Here is a 16379-nt window from a genome sequence, read left to right on the forward strand (position 1 = left end):
ACAATCAGATATCAAAGAGCTTTGGTCAGAATTACACAAGATTTAGCAACTTCTACAATAAAAGATTGGAGGAGTAGGAATTTTCTATTCTGAAAGGCAAAGGAACTTGAATGATTACCAACAATCAAATACCCATAAAAATTGAGCAAAATCTTCAGATGAAGAGATGGACATTTAATGAAACGGGGAAATTTCAAACTTTCCTGATGAAAAGGTGAGAGCTAAAATGTAAAATTTATCCTCAAATATAAGGTTCAAGAGAAGCATAAAAAAGTAAAAGAGGAAAGGAAAAAAAAAACATGTTATTTCATAAGGTTAAACTGTTTACATATCTACACGGGAAGATGATAATTATAATTTTTGAAAATTATATCTCTATTAGGATAGTTATATATAGACAGAGTTATATATAGTTATATATATATATATATAGTTATATGTATAGACAGAGGATATGAGTATAAGTTGACTTTGAAGTGATGATTTTTAAAAAATCAAGGGGGTAAAAAAAAGAATTGTATTGGGGAAAAGGGAAAGAAAGAAGCAGAATATGGCAAATTATATGAAGAGTTTCAAGGACTTATTATAAGAGAAGAAGAGAGAGGGAGAGGGAGGGAGAGAGAGAAAGAGAGAGAGAGAGAGAGAGAGAGAGAGAGAGAGAGAGAGATTGGGCAAGCATTATTTGAACATTACTCTCATTGGATTTGGCTCAAAGAGAAAATAACATACCCATTCAGTTGGGTATAGAAATTTATCTTACCCAATAGAGAAGTAGGAGGGGAAAGGGGAAATGAAAGGGAAGGGAAGAATTGCTAGAAGGGAGGGCAAAATGGAGGGCAGAAGTAGGAGGAAAAAGGGGAAAGAAAAGGGAGGGAAGTTGATAGAAGGACTTGAGGAATCTGGTAATCAGAAGAAAGGAATGGAATGAAAGGAGAAAGAAAAGTAATAAATGGGAGGGGGTGAAGGATGGAGGGAAATACACAGTAATTATAACTGTGAATGGAAACTCCCAAAAAACAAAAGTGGATGGCAGAGTGGATTAAAAACCAGAATCCTACAATGTTGATGATTTTTGTAGGCTCATTTTATATCCTGTTACTTTGCTAAAGTTGTGAATTGTTTCAAGTACTTTTCTAGTTGACTCTCAAGTTATACTGTTATAGCATTTGCAAAGAGTAATAATTTTGTTTCTCATTGCCTATTCTAATTTTTTAAAATTTGTTTTTCTTCTCATTGTTAAAGTTAACATTTCTAGAGCAATATTGAATAATAGTGATAATAATGAGTATCCCTTGTTTTACCTTTGATCCTCTTTGGAATGCTTCTAGCTAATCCCTATGACATATAATGCTTGCTGATGGTTTTAGATAAGTATTATTTATCATTTTAAGGAAGATTTCTTTTTATTCTTATTCTTTCTAATATTTTTAATAGGAATAGGTGCTATATTTTGTCAAAAGCTTTTTCTCCATCTATTGAGAAAATCATATGATTTCTTTTAGTTTTGCTATTGATATGATCAAATTGTGCTGATTGTTTTCCTAATACTGAACGAGCCTGCTTTCCTGGTATAAATCCCATCTGATCATAGAGTATTATTCTGGTGATAAATTGATGTAGTCTCTTTGCTATTTTTTATTAATTTATTGTTATTTTTTGCATCAATGTTTATTGGGGAAATTAGTTTATAATTTTCCTTTTCTGTCAGGTTCAAGTATCAGAACCATATTTGTGTCATAAAAAATTGGTCAAACTCCTTCACCTATTTTCCCAAATAGTTTATATAATATTGGAATTAATTGTTCTTTGAAGGTTTGGTAGAATTCACTTGTAAATCCATTTGGCCCCAGAGATTTTTTCTTAGAGAGTTCATTGATGGCATTTTCAATTATTTTTTTATAAAATGGGGTTATTTAAATATTATATTTCTTCTTCTATTAATCTGGGAAATTTATATTAATGCCAATATTCATCCATTTCACTCAGATTGTCAGATTTTTTTGGCAGAAAATGGGCATAGACCAACATCTCACACTGTATGCCAAGATTAAGTCAAAATGAATACATGATTTAGACATCTAGAGTGAGACTATAAAGCAAATTAGGAAAGCAAGGAGTAGTTTGCTTTTCCAGTGTATAAAAAAGAAAATAATTGATGACTACACAAAAGATAGAGGATATTATGAAGTGCAAGATGGATCATTTTGATTAATTAAATTAATTTTTTTTTTTTTTACAAACAAAACCAATGCAACCAAGAAGAAAAATAGAAAGCTAGGAAACAAGTTTTGCAGTCAGTGTTTCTGATACAGCCCTCTTTTCTCAATTCAAAATTGAATCAAATTTATAAGAATATAAGTTATTCCCCAATTATCAAAAAGATATGAATCACGCAATTTTCAGATGAAGAAATAAAGCTACCTATAGTCATCCAAAAATATGTTTAGAGAAATGGAAATTGAAAAACTCTAAGGTGCTACCTCACAATTATCAGATTGACTAATATGACAGAAAAAGAAAATGATAAATGTTGCAGAAGACCTGGCGAAATTGGAGCACTAATGCATTGTTGATGGAGTTGAGAACTGATCCAAACATTATGGATAACAATTTGGAGCTAAATCCAAAGGAGAACTATATACTCAAAGTAAAACTATGTATATTCTTTGATCCAGCAATACCACTACTAAGTCTGGATCCAAAAACGCATCATAAAAAAAAGGGAAAAAAAGATCTGTATGTACAAAAATATTTATAACTTCTTTCTGTAGTGGCAAAGAATCGCAAATTGAGGGACTGCCCATGCAATTGTATTATATGATTGTGATGGAATATTGTAGTATAACAAGTGATGAGTAGATGGATTTCAGAAAAACCTGGAAAGACTGAAATGAATTGATATTAAATGAAATGAGCAGAATTAGAAGAACATTTTACACAGTAAGAGCAACACTTTTTGATGATCCACTATGATAGACTTAGCTCTTCTCAGCAGTACAGTGATCTAATATGATTCCAATAGACTTACGATGGAAAATGGTATCCACATCCAAAGAAAGAACTATGGCGTGTGAATGCAGATCAAAGCGTACTGTTTTCACTTTATTGTTTGTTTCAGTCTTTTTTTTTAAAATTTCTTGTGGTTTTTTCCCCTTTTGTTCTGATTCTTCTTTCACAACATGAATAATGAAGAAATATGTTTAACGTGATTGTACATGTATATCCCATATCAGATTGCTTGCTATCTTGAGGAGGGGAAAGGGAAGGGAGGAAGGGTGAAGGTTCTGGAACTCAAAATCTTACAAAAATGAATTTTGAAAACTCTCTTTTTAGGAGTAAGGGATTTAGGAAGCTTTTTAAAATCAGCATGTCCCTGTGAAATACCTTGTTGCTGTTGTTGTTGTCATTGTTACTGTCATTGTTGTTCCTGTTGCTGTTGTTTTTCGATTCATTTTAATGGGGGAAAAGTAGGAAAAGAGAGAGAAGACTTAAGAATTCCAGTCACATTTTTAGGGTTCAGAATGTTCTCTTGGCAGTGGATTTCTTGGGAGACTATGAAGTACTTTCTCTTTTCTTTACTCTTAGGTTCTTTTTTTTTTTTCATTCTCCTCCCTCTTCCTCCCCCAGTGTCTCTTGTATTCTCCTGGGATTCCTGTTTAGGCAACTTGCCATTTAAGGGAGGGGAATCCCAATATATGCAGTAGTGGGGGGCTGGGTCAGGAAGGGGAAGAGAAGGACTGAGGGGAAACCCCAGAAAAATGGGTCTTTTTCCCCTTTTCCCTGGAAGAAATTTAGGAACCACTTTTAAGTAAATTACCCTTTGAATTGCAGAACATGCCCAAATGACCCTGTCCAGGTCTTGTTCAGAATTAAGAAGAAACATTTGGATTTAGAGACACTGTTTACAAGGATGGCTGACAAGCTTTCTAAAGACAGTCCTAAAGGGAGATGGTGGAGAGAGGATCATGAAATCATAGCAAGAAGTGACTTTTGATGACATGGCTTCCCACCCTCCTCTTAGAGAAAAGGAAACTGAGACTCAAAGACAGTATGTCCCGAAGCCATCATGATGGCCCATGAGGATGGGTCATCAGCCCAAATGTTCCAAATGCAAGTCCAGCTTTCTCTCCATTGTGTCACTCAGAGATTTGAGAGAGAGCTATCCAAACCCTGAAAACCCGCAGCTCTCTCCAGATTCTGGGCCCAAGAGAATCCCTGAGAAGGTCTGAGGAGGGTCATTCTTGGACTTCCCTCTTCCTTTGGGGATTGGCTGAAAAATTGTCCCTTCTGACCCAATTCTCCATTCATCTTTCCGGTTCTTAGCCCGAGAAAGGGGTGGGAGCTGTCCAAAGGCAGCCCCCCTTTAGTTGTAGGAGACACACAATTGCACACCCACACATCCTGTACATGTATACACACCACAAATTACACACAAACCCATAAACACATACCAGACACACTATGTTCCTCACAAATGTAAACACCTCATACACACACACACACACACACACATTCACACACACACACACACACAGAAGTACCTGGAAATTTTCAGGAATGTGAGCTGGGAGTCCGTGTTGTGGTCGAGCCAGCTCAGAACCTGCTTTGCTGGAGGGCGCTTCCCTGGGCAGGTATGATGGAATGAGCCACAGGTGCCAAGTGGGCCAGAGGGACACCTCGCCTGGGAGAGATCAGCTCCAAGGGTGGGACTGCGCTCTGGCTGAGCTTTGCTTCTGAGATTCCACGGACTTTTCTCTTCACTAAAGGTACAGGTGGGGCGACTCCTTTGAGAGCTCCCACAAAGAAAATCCTAGCTCTCTCTGCCCTCCTTTTCTCCCCCTCCTGCTGACTATGTCGTGTTTCTAGAACTCTTCAAGATTTTCCAAGCACTGTATGTATGTTGAGTCACCTTAACCTCACAACCTTGTAAGTGCTATCATGGTACCCATTTTATGGATGATAAAACTCTGGCTTAGCTAGTAAGCACCAGCGATGGACTTTAAACCACAATTTACTTTGACTCACAATGAGTGGAACACACGGACTCCTTACACACTGCAGGAAACCAGGCGTGAGGTGGTTAGTGAAGGAACTGTGGCTTGGACTGAGGAACTGGAATCAGAAGGGACCCTTACCCCTAGAAGTTCAGAAGTTTTTCTGGGATATCTGAGTCAGAGGCGGCTTCTCTGGGCTGGTTTAGGGTACCACAGACCCCTGGTCACTGGGAATTCCCCAAACTCCATATGAGGAAGGTTGCGATTCCCTTCTCCATACAGAGAATTAAAAAAAAAACTGTGGATCTCAGCTCTGAAGACCTATTCAGTTTCCATTTGTGCTGCTGGAGGGTCCTCAGAGGACTGACTGAAACCTCTAAACCTCAGTTTCCTTCTCTGTAAAATGAGAGGATTGAGCTGAACAATGTTTCCTTCCAGCTACAAATCCCAGAGTTGAAGGATGCACTTTGGGGGATTTGCTTTCTATAAGTTTATCATCCTTGAGTTTTGGCACAAGACGTGGGGAAAGATCCAAAATGGTGAGCAATCGCCAAGTATGGGGCAAAGGATCTAGGCTCAAATCTCACCTTGGCTATTTATAATTTTTGCCACCTGAAACAAGTGTCTTCTGTCTTCTCATCTATAAAATGAAAGGTTGCATTGAGTGACTTTAGAGAAGGTCCTTTCCAGTGCTAAAGCCTGTGACTAGATGAGTTTTTTTTTTTTTTTTAAAGACTGTCCTCCCCACCTCCTTTTCACCCAGTCACCGGCTGAGCCTGGCGTCTTGGTCATAAAAGTAGCTCAGTGTGCAGGTAAGGATCTGGGTTGGATTGGGTCTTTTCTAAGTAGAAAAGGGACAAGTATAAAAACAGAACCTGTGGTTTCACTGATCCAGGGAAAGCCCAGACAAGGAAGCTCCTTCCAGGTCAATGCCTTCCTTGAAATTTATAGCCCTGGAGAAGTCCCCTGCTATGAAATGCATGGAAAGCACAAGACTCATCATCATAGACTAGCTGTCTATCCATTGAATCACGCTGCTACAGACTGCTACAGAATAGTCTTTGAAATTGACTTCTCTACCTCAGTTTCTTCATCTGTAAAATAGGAACAATCAAATAGCACCTACCTCCCTATATGAGATAATATATGCAAAGTGCTCAATTGTTATTAGTCATTCATTCTCTCTCTCTCTCTCTCTCTCTCTCTCTCTCTCTCTGTTTCTCTCTCTCTCTCTCTCTGTTTCTCTCTGTCTGTCTGTCTCTCTCTCTCTCTCTCTGTCTCTCTCTGTCTCTCTCTCTGTAATTAGATGATATGAGGAAGCTAAGTGACTCAGTAAATAGAGGAATAGATCTGAAGTAGGGAAGACCTGAGTTCAAATTCATCTTTTACTTACTAGCTGGTGAGCAAGTCACTTAACCTCTACTTAATTCACTTATCTGGAAAATTGAGATTTTAATAGCATCTCCCTCTCAGGGTTGTTGTGAGGATCAAATGAGATAATAACTTATAAAGCATTCAGCATAGTGCCTAGAACACGAAAAGTATTATATAAACAAGAACTTCTACTATTATTAATTATTATTGTGAGGTATAGGACCATGGGTCCCTTGACTTCTGTTTGATTTTGTTTCCTCCACTATAAAGTGGAGATAAATTATAACCCTAAGCTCCCAGGGTCATTATGAAGATCAACTGAGATAATATTTGTAAAGTGTTTAGCTCAGCGTCTGGCCCATAGTTGCTACTATACAAATGCTTCTTCCTTTCACTCTTGTCATTATTCCTGATCATTCAGGAAGGGGCGAGGGAACCGTGTAGAGATTCCACATGAGCTCGGCAGTGGCCAATGGCCAGCCCAGATTCCGAAGTGAAGCATTTTGAAGAGCAACATCTTCTGGGAGCTGTCTTTCTGAGATGCAGGAAACATGGTCTAAGCATCCTCCCATTGGCCCCTCTCCTTTTTCCTTTCCTCTTTCCAAAAGCTATAATGGGATCCTCAGACTTCACCGCTGAAAGTGAGCCGAGAAATCCCTTTATCTTTCCCCTCGCTATTTGAAAAATGAAAGAAGCAAAGCTGAGACCAGTCATCTCCCTGATAATGCTGAAATGGAAGCCCAAGTCCTCTGATAATGAATCCAGAGTTCTTTCCACCCAGGCCTCCAAGTTGGATTAGCACTTCTGAGAAATCCAATGGGGAATCCAGCTGACATTTGCCAGAACATCCCCCAGCTTAGGCCGACCATGAGTTTCAGCCTTTTTCTTCGCTGCGGTTTTCCCTACTAAGTGACAACTTCCTTTTACCATTCATCGGTAGCTTATTAAATAGTATCCCGAGTCACTGTGTCCACAGAAGAAATTCGCCCACGGACTAGGGCTGAGACATGACCCACCTAAAATCTGGGTAGTCCTAAGTCAGTAAAGCTGATGCTCTTTGGGGGAGGGGACCGCTCAACCCAACATCACAGCTATTTATAAACTACCTACTATGTGTTAGTCAATGGGCCAGGTCCTAGAGAGACAAAGGCAATGAATGAAGCCGTCCCTGATGGTAATAATTTTCACAGTCATCAAAGGCTTTCACTTAACACTGAAGAGGAGACCAAGCTTCTCCAGTAGGAGATAACACAATATTTAGGGTTTGGCTCACCCTTCCACCAGATGGGGTGGCAGCTGGTAAGAGTCTGAGAAATGGAAGAATCTTTTAATGTGGGAAGAAAAGCTCACAATGCTCAGATGGCTCGATGAATGTGGAAACCGTGGCTCAGCAGCCTAATCTCTACCTTCTAGAGACCCTGTCCAACTATGGCAATGACTCCAAAAAAACACACTTGGTCTGTTTTCAACCCCCTTCTGGAAAAGGCTCGGTCCAAGACAGTTTGCTGCCAGTTAGAGTTATGGGGGCGTCCTCATCAATAATGAGGAGCCATTGGGCACGTACGAGGAGATGGATGCTAGGGGAGGAGTCCAATGGCTGCCACAAAACAATCATCACGTCCTAAACAAAGATGCCTTACTCTGTAAACTCGTCAAGATGAGCTGACCGCTCCCAATGTTTTGGCTACAAATATAATAATTATTGGTTTTATATAAATATAATAGTTATTGCTATTATTTCATTTTTCCCTATTTCCTATTCATTATCATCATCATTAGGGGACAAGAATAATAATTTATATGGCACCTAACATATTCCAGGGGATAGCTAGGTGGTGCAGTGGAGAGAGTGACAGCCCAGTGGTCAAAATGTCTTGAGTTCCAATTTGTCCTCGAATGCTAACTGTGTGACTCTGAGAAAGTAAGTTAACTCTGGTTTCCTCAATTTCCTCATTTGTAAAATTCATATTCTGTATCTTTAGCAAGAAAATCTTAAATAGGGTCACAAAGAGACAAACATGAGTGAAAAAATGACTCAACCACAACAATAACATTCCAGGCTCTGTGCTAAGCAATTATAAAATTAGTATTATAATGATGATATTTCATCTTGTTCTTCCCATCTCCCTGAACTTAGAGGTATGGATAGAACATGCTCTGGGACTATTTATACTCCTGTTCCTTTGTTTAATATTCTCTAAGACATTGGATAGGTGGGAAAATGGATTTTATCAATACATTTACTAAATTAATTAATTTAGTATTTTTAAAAATTGGTAACTGACTACAAGAATTGAATTATAAGTTCTCTCCCTCCTTCTTTTTCCTGTAACATAAGACTTGCCCCAATATGAGCATTTTGAAAAGTGACAACTATGTGTTCGGCAATGTCCTAAGAGCTTAATTTTTTTGTACAAATATTACCTCACTTGATCCTTCCGATAATCCTGTGAGGTCGGTGCTATTAGAACTATTTTATAGTCAAGGAAACTGAGGTAAACAGACAAGGGATTTCCCCAAATTCACACAACTAGTAAGCACATGAGCATGGAAAGTCTTCTTGGCTCCAGGTCCAGAATTCTATCCATTTCCCCCCAAAGCCATAAGACATAGTGTTCTACACATATCAGCAAGAAATGTTTGTAGGATGAGAATGAGTGAGTGAAGGTCCCTTTTGGGAACCCAGATTCCGGTGACTTGTGAAGAACTTAGCAAAATTCACCAGCAGACCTTGGAAAGGGAAAAACACCAAGAACTGGGGCTGGTTAAATTGATTATAATCCAACTGGCCTAAGGCTTTATACTTTGCAACACCCTTGTCCCTCAGAGCTTTGGGACATAAGGAGTGCCTGGTATAGTTATAGAAGCTATACTTCTCTACCATGTTTCTTCTGTTTTTTAATATGAGTTTATGGTCTAAAACTGTTATTTTTCATGAGTGCTAATTTTGGGACCATTGCCTATATTTAGAATCAATTTATTTCTCATTCTCTGTCTCCCCAAATTTAACTGATCAGTAAATGGAGGCTCAGACAGGTTAATTAACTTATCCAAGGTCACACAGTTGGCCAGGGGTAAATGCTGGCTCATAACTAGGTCTTCGGACACCGTGTCCCTTTTCTTTTAAATTATTCCTTCATAATTCTTCAGCGGGGAAGGTTAGCCTCTTGTCTGTGTTAAGTGCTTGTTCTTCATCTTACCAAGACTGAGCCAAGTTAAATGGGGGATTCAAGTTAGACTTCGAAAGCGCTTCCTGATGGATAGCGGCCTATCAGAAGAGCCAGCCCCTGCTCTGTTGGAGGAGGTGTTGGTGGTGGTCTTTCAGGGCCTATCAGATCTCCCACTGCCCTCACGACTTCATGGTGACAGGTTTCCCAGTAAGGGTGTGCGAAGCCATCACGGCGGTGACAACGGGCCTCTCGCGCCTGGAGCTGGCAGAGTCTGGGGTCTCCGTTTGCTCTGGGGACTACAAAACTCCCATTGTAGTTTGTCCAGGGTAGAAATCCGGGCTCCGGATTGCTCAGAAGATAGTTCGAGAAAGCAAAAGCAGATCGTCCAACTTGGCAGCCGCCAGTGCCAGGAGTTATTAATTATGTCTGTTCTAATAACAAGAGCTGGGAAGCAGCAAACTCCGAAGATGCAGGAAAAACAAAATACAAAGAATCCTTGCTTCGGTTCCAAGAGAGGAAGTGTGAGCTCCCAGCTGGGACAGCGGGCTTGGAATTCTGGATTCAATTCCTGCTTGAACATCTGGTTGGTGCAGGAGGCCACGGTCACATGAGAACCCAGCCTCCAAATGATCCAGCAGTAATCTGAATCAGGTTCTCGGGGCCTCAGTTTACTTGTCTGTAGTGTGAGGGGGTTGGATTTATGCTTACTGATTGATTGCTAAGAAACCTCTGACATCCTTTCCTCTCTCTGATATTCCACATCCCAAGGGCCCTCCCAGCTCTGACATTCTGTGCCTTGAAATCTCTCCAGCTGGAACATTTTATGTTCTGAGATGTCCCAAACTGGAGAGCTGGGTGTTAAGCATTGACCAGCATGATCCTGGATGTTTCTTCCCTTTGAAGTGCTCTAATCTAGCCCCGACCCCTACTCCAACTCCCTTATTCTAAAGCTTTTCAGCTCAGGAGGGTTCACACATCCCCAGGGTCCTCCTTCCCCCAGGCCTCATGCTGGGTGGACAGTTGTTCATTTCAATTGGATGAGCTCATTGCTTCCAATGTCATGAAAGATCATTGGGTCTTATCAATGTACCCTTTGATCCACCAGTTCTACTCATTTGCTAAAATACTCTCCAGATCCCCATGTGACCTGCCACTGGGCCCTGTGTTCTAGGGCTCCTCCCAGCTCTGATCCCCTGAGGATCCTTTAAGTCCATGTCCTTTGAATAAGGGTGTCTAGGGGCCCAGAATTAGAAGCAGGAATGATAAGAAGCAGTAGCTTCTTCTGAAATCTCTCCCCTTCTGTAATTACCCAGGATCCTTTGACCAGTCAAGTGTGGGAACAAGGGCAAGTGGGCTCTGGGAAGCCGAAAAGAGAAATTCTCATGGATTATCAGCCTCCTACAAATGGCCTGACAGAGGAGAAAGTCGGTGACTTGGGGCGGAGGGCTCCGCTGTGCTCACTCCACACTCTGGCTCGAGGCTGGAGCGGTCGGAGGGCCGACAAGCATCAGGAAAGCCATTGTCACTCACTGAAGTCACTTAAGCTCAGTGAGCCTCTATTTCATCATCTGTGGAATGGGGGGATAAAAATAATAGCATCTTCCGAGATAATGTATGCGAAGCGCTTTGCATATCGTGAAGTGTTAAATAAGAGCGAGCTATTATTGAACTATGGAAAGGGGGCAGTTAAGCAAAGCAGCACAAGGGAAGTGATTTTTGACAGACGAGAATACCTTCTATAGAGCATCTAGTTCCCCACAAGAGCCTGTTAGGTAAGGAGTATAAGTATCGATTATCCTCATTATACAAATGAGGGTGCGAGGGCTCCGAGAGAGAGGAAATCACAACCCGCTGTGGTGCAGCTGGTGGGTGTGCAAGCTCAGATTGAGGCAAGGTGTTCTTCTGCTTCCAGGTCCTCTGATCTGGCCCTTCTTTGCTCAGAAGCAGTGGCTCCAGACAAGAGGGAACGGCGTGGGCCTGGAGGAAGGCTCCTGAATGTCACCGGAGGTGAAGAAGATGGAAATAAATAGTCAGCTTTTCGTAATGTGATGCTGGGCAACTTCACTCGGTCACCGAGGACTTAGAGCTGTCAGGTGTTGGGTACTGTGCAGGATCTGGGACTCCCAAGATTAAAAATTAAAAATTAAAAAAATTAGAAACCCCTTGTCTTTCAGGAACTTCCATGACTCCTTCTTCCACGCATAAGTGAGTGTGTCCAGGTGTGTTGACCCACTGGATGGGCAATGTTGGGGTCTTAGGGAGAGGTAGATCTTGGTGAAGAGGCATTGGCCATCATGGCGACCTGAAGGAGTCCCCTTGAACCTGGAAATAGGGAAGCACAAAACTTCTGTCAGAGAACACGAATGGCCCTAAAAACAGTGTTTTGGGGTCAAAGGACCTACACTTCCCATGGCAAAGAAGAGAGTCATGGGATTTAAGCTACTTTCCTCAGAGGAAAGGTGTGTACTGTGATGTTCCCTCCATCCATGTTGACTTTGAGGCTTTTCCAAGTATTTTCCTACTCCAGCCCAGTTTGGACCCTTCTCCCAAAGCTGGGATGCAGCAGTGGACTTCCTGTGAGCCCATCACTGTGCACAAGTCCTCCAGCAGGAAGGCCCCAGTCCCTCCACACCATCTAGCCCTGAGCCACAGAGGGTCCACTCACTGCCTTCTTTAGAAGCACTAAGTCTCAGATTGGGGTGGATGCAAAAGGAGCCCACGACTCATGCGGTTCACATGACCCAAGTGCTCAGTAACCTACCATTTTTAGATCTCCCTCTCCCCACTATCATTCTCAAGTTATGTTTATTAGTATTTTAAGGCTCACAAAGTTCTCTATCTATATTATCTCCTAATTCTCTCAACAAGCTGTCATAATAATGCTCTCATCCTCCCCACCACACAGAGGAGGACACTGACCTTGAAATAGTGGAAGTGACCTGCCTAGGGTCACACAACTGTTAAGAGTCTGAGTCAGAATTCACACTCAGCTCTTCCTCCTGATTCCAAATCCAGCTCTCCATTCACTAACCTCAGAACTGCTGTAATTGACAGTTCTTAGAGTGTGATCTAGAGGATCCTGGGGATCTCTGAAACCCTTTCACAGGGCCTACAAATTCAAAACTGGTTTTTAATTTCAATAGGATAAAGATCTATAAATATAACCCATATAAACAAAAACTCTTTGGGGGAATCTTCAATTTTTAATAGTATAAAGATAATGAGAACCAAAATTTGAGAACTGTTGCATTCTTAATAACATGCTGCATCCTATTCACTCTCACTATGGGCTCCTGCTTCACCCATTCCTTAATGAGCAACCAATTGGAGCATTCCTAGACTTACAATCAAATGGGCTGATGGGAAAAATTCCAGTATTAAAAACATAGCTCTTTGCATAGAGTAGAAATGTGGACTCATTAAACAATTTAGGAAAATCTCTTCCATTTCATGACTTGGCAATCAGTTGACCCTGGGTCACTCCTTCCTTGGGTTCATTGGTCATTTGGAGAGGAGAGCAGAAAGCCCTTCCCAAGGATTAAGAGTATGTTTAATGAAGGAAAAAAGGCTAAAATATTCAAATATCTCCAAGGCTGTGGGTAGAGACATTCTTATACAGAAATCGGTGGCTAAATGTTCTCACATTTGTCACCAAAGAAAAAAAATCCTAAACTATAAAAGAAAGAATGGCCTCTTCTTGGAGCATCAGCAGGAATGTCTCTAGCCATGAGCAATTCTTTTAAATAATAGCTTTTTATTTTCAAAATACACACAAAGATAGTTTTCAACATTCCCCTTGCAAAACCTTGTGTTCCCAATTTTTCTTCCTGCCTTTCCTCCACCCCCTTCCCCTAGACAGCAAGTAATCCAACATAAGTTCAGCACGTGCAGTTCTTCTACACATATGTCCACATTTATGGACCATGAGTAATTTTCCTACTTTGTGAAGCACCTCCTCGGTTCTAGATGATCACAAATCTTTAGGAGGTGATGTCGTGGAATTTCCTCCCTAGAGATTTCTGAAGATGACATGGGATGTTAAAGCTCCAAAGGACTTCAGACACTTCCTGGTCCCATTGCTTCATTTTTGCAGATAAAAGTCGAGTTCCTAAGACAATGTGTCCAAGATCCCACAGCTGGTAGCACAACTTGAGTTACGACCCAGGATACCTGCCTCTCCAAATCCGGTGGGATTGTGTTTTTCCTACTACGTCACACTGCCTGTTCAGAGGCATCCACTAGCTGGAGTAGCTTAGGGTCTAGGGGATGGTCAACATGTCCTGTTTTCCCCCAATGCTTAACTTTATTAGCGTATAGAAGTGTGTGTGTCGTAACTACGCTCAACAACGATTCGATCTTACTCCAAGTCACAGCTCAGAATAAATGGGAACCATTCCTGAACAAGGGAAACCTCCTTTGTGGGACGGTCCATTAGGAGAACACATCTGGAGAAGAAAGGAAGTGGTCATGGCTCCAATTAGGACATTAACAGCCCATGAATACAAATGAGAAATTTGTCCTTGACTAAAGATCTTTCGGGGCCACCAAACCATGAACATTCCATTTGGAATGTCAGAAGTGGAAACTGTCTCTTTTCCTCAGGAGCATTTCTTCTTGGTCAGACTGACCCAAATCAGGCAATCTGGGGTCAGAGGGCCTGGATTTCCAGCTCGGTTCTGCCATTTACTCTATGTGTGACTTTGTATAAGTCACATCGTCCCTTTGACCCTCTGTTTCCTCATCTAAAAAATGAGGGGGTGGGAGGGGATGAGTTCTGAGGTTCTTCCAACTCTAGACTTAGAAACATTCCATTCTTTCAGAAATCGACTGATCAAATGACTGAGCCCATAACTGCTGAGCATGGAGGGAGAAGAGAAGAGAAAGGAAGAAAAATAGAAATGTTCTTTTTATTCTGAAGCAGCTCCCGGAGGGGACACCTTCCAAAGAGAAGGCACCTCGAGGTAGCTGAGTGCTAACTCCTATCCCAAACCCTGCCATGGAGGGGGACAAATCAAGAAGGATGCTGAGAGTCAACTCAGACAGCTCGAGAGGCTTTATCTTGAAGTGACAGCCTGTTTTCTCCATGTTCTGAGAGATCAAGACCATTGTGTGATTGGAGTACTTAGGGGCTGGGGCACGATGACCCAGAATGGTGAGCCATGAGGATTAGGTTTTGGGGTTTGGAATGAAATAGAGCCATGGGAGGGGAAGGTTGTTTTGAATGGAGACCAACAGAAGTGCTTTGACTCAGCTAAAGAATTCCCCTGCTCACCATTGCAGCTATTAAAAGAACTCTGATCGCAAGGGTCGGAATAGATTGAGATTGCTGACATGGACCTTCATTTTGCGAGCAGCAGAAAGCTGAGAAGAGTCTGATTTCTCAAACTCCATCCTCAATACCTATAGTTTTTCAGCTGTTTCTAATAGGATTTTCTCTATCTTTAAGCTCTTTCTTTTTTCTGATTTCATTTAATATGAAAATATAATCAGTCAATAAAAAGAGAAATTATCAACCAAAGAATAAAAAATCTAATCGGTCAAAATATCTTGGTGATGTATGTTTGTATATCAATTACATAAAGAGGAAGTGAAATGGAGGGGATCGTTTGCTATCTGGAAATGCACATAAACAGAATTTAAATAGGTCACTGTTTTGAATATCAGTCTAAATATCCATCGATAAACATTTATTAAGTGCCTACTTTGTGCCAGGCACTTCATTAAGTGCTAGAGATACAAAAAGAGGCAAAGCACAGCCCCACCTCAAGGAACTCACAATCTAATTGGGGAGTCAACTCATTTGCAAGTAGCTAACAAGCAAATTATAGATAGGACAAATAGGAACCCATGAACAAAGGCACTAGAATGGGGAAGCCTTCCTGTAGGTGGGATTTTAAGGAAATCGGGGAAGTCAGTAGTGAAGAGGAGAGAGTGCCTGGAAAACATGTCCAGAACTGAGAGATGGAGGGTCTTATTCATAGAACAGTAAGGACGCCAGTGATACCGGGTCCCAAAGCACATGGCAAGGAGTAAGTTGCAAAAAGACTAGAAAGGCTACAGGGGGCAGGTTATGAAGGGCTCTGAATGTCAAACAGAGCATTTTGAATTTAATCCTAAAGGCAAAAAAGGGTCACTGGAGTTTTTTGACAAAGAGAGAAAGGGGGTGGGGAGAGATAGGAGAAAGACAGATGATAAAATAAGCACTCAGGAAGCTGCAGCCTCCAAAATGAGGAAGATGGAGTGGGTATCTAAACCACAGGGGAAATTCGGGCTTCTTTACCTCCTTGTGGGAGGAACAAGGTGTGGTCTGGAGAAGTGACCCCTTCCTTCTGGAGTCTGGATTTCCTAAAGTGGGAGAAACACGGACAACCGAACCTTACCTTAAAGTAACACCTGCCTCTTAGACACAAACCAGAGCAAATCCGGCCACCTCCCACGTAGAAGGGAACTTCCTCAGCCCAGAAAGTGTTTGGGGAGCTTTTGTGTCGCCTCCCTATATAGCACAATACCTGGCAACATATGGGAAGGATGTATGGCAATGGCACTTTCGGTAGTAATGGTCCAAATAATGGGGAAGATTGGGCAGAATGTAGAAGGGACCTTGAGGGACACCTCCTCCCACCCTCAGGTGCGGAGAGAGCGTGATTCACCTGCAGGGACACTGCCAGGGAAACATGACTCCGAAGCAGGACTTAACTGCCGGACCTCATGCCTCCGTTAGTTCGGACAAGAGTTCCCCACGACCTGGACAAATTCCTGGGCTAAGAATTGGCCAATATTTGTCAATAGCGGATTGATCCCTTTGTAAACAAACTCCAATAGACAGCAAACAAAAGGGATT

Source organism: Antechinus flavipes, chromosome 3 (assembly GCF_016432865.1).
Source record: "Antechinus flavipes isolate AdamAnt ecotype Samford, QLD, Australia chromosome 3, AdamAnt_v2, whole genome shotgun sequence".
NCBI classification, from domain to species: domain Eukaryota; kingdom Metazoa; phylum Chordata; class Mammalia; order Dasyuromorphia; family Dasyuridae; genus Antechinus; species Antechinus flavipes.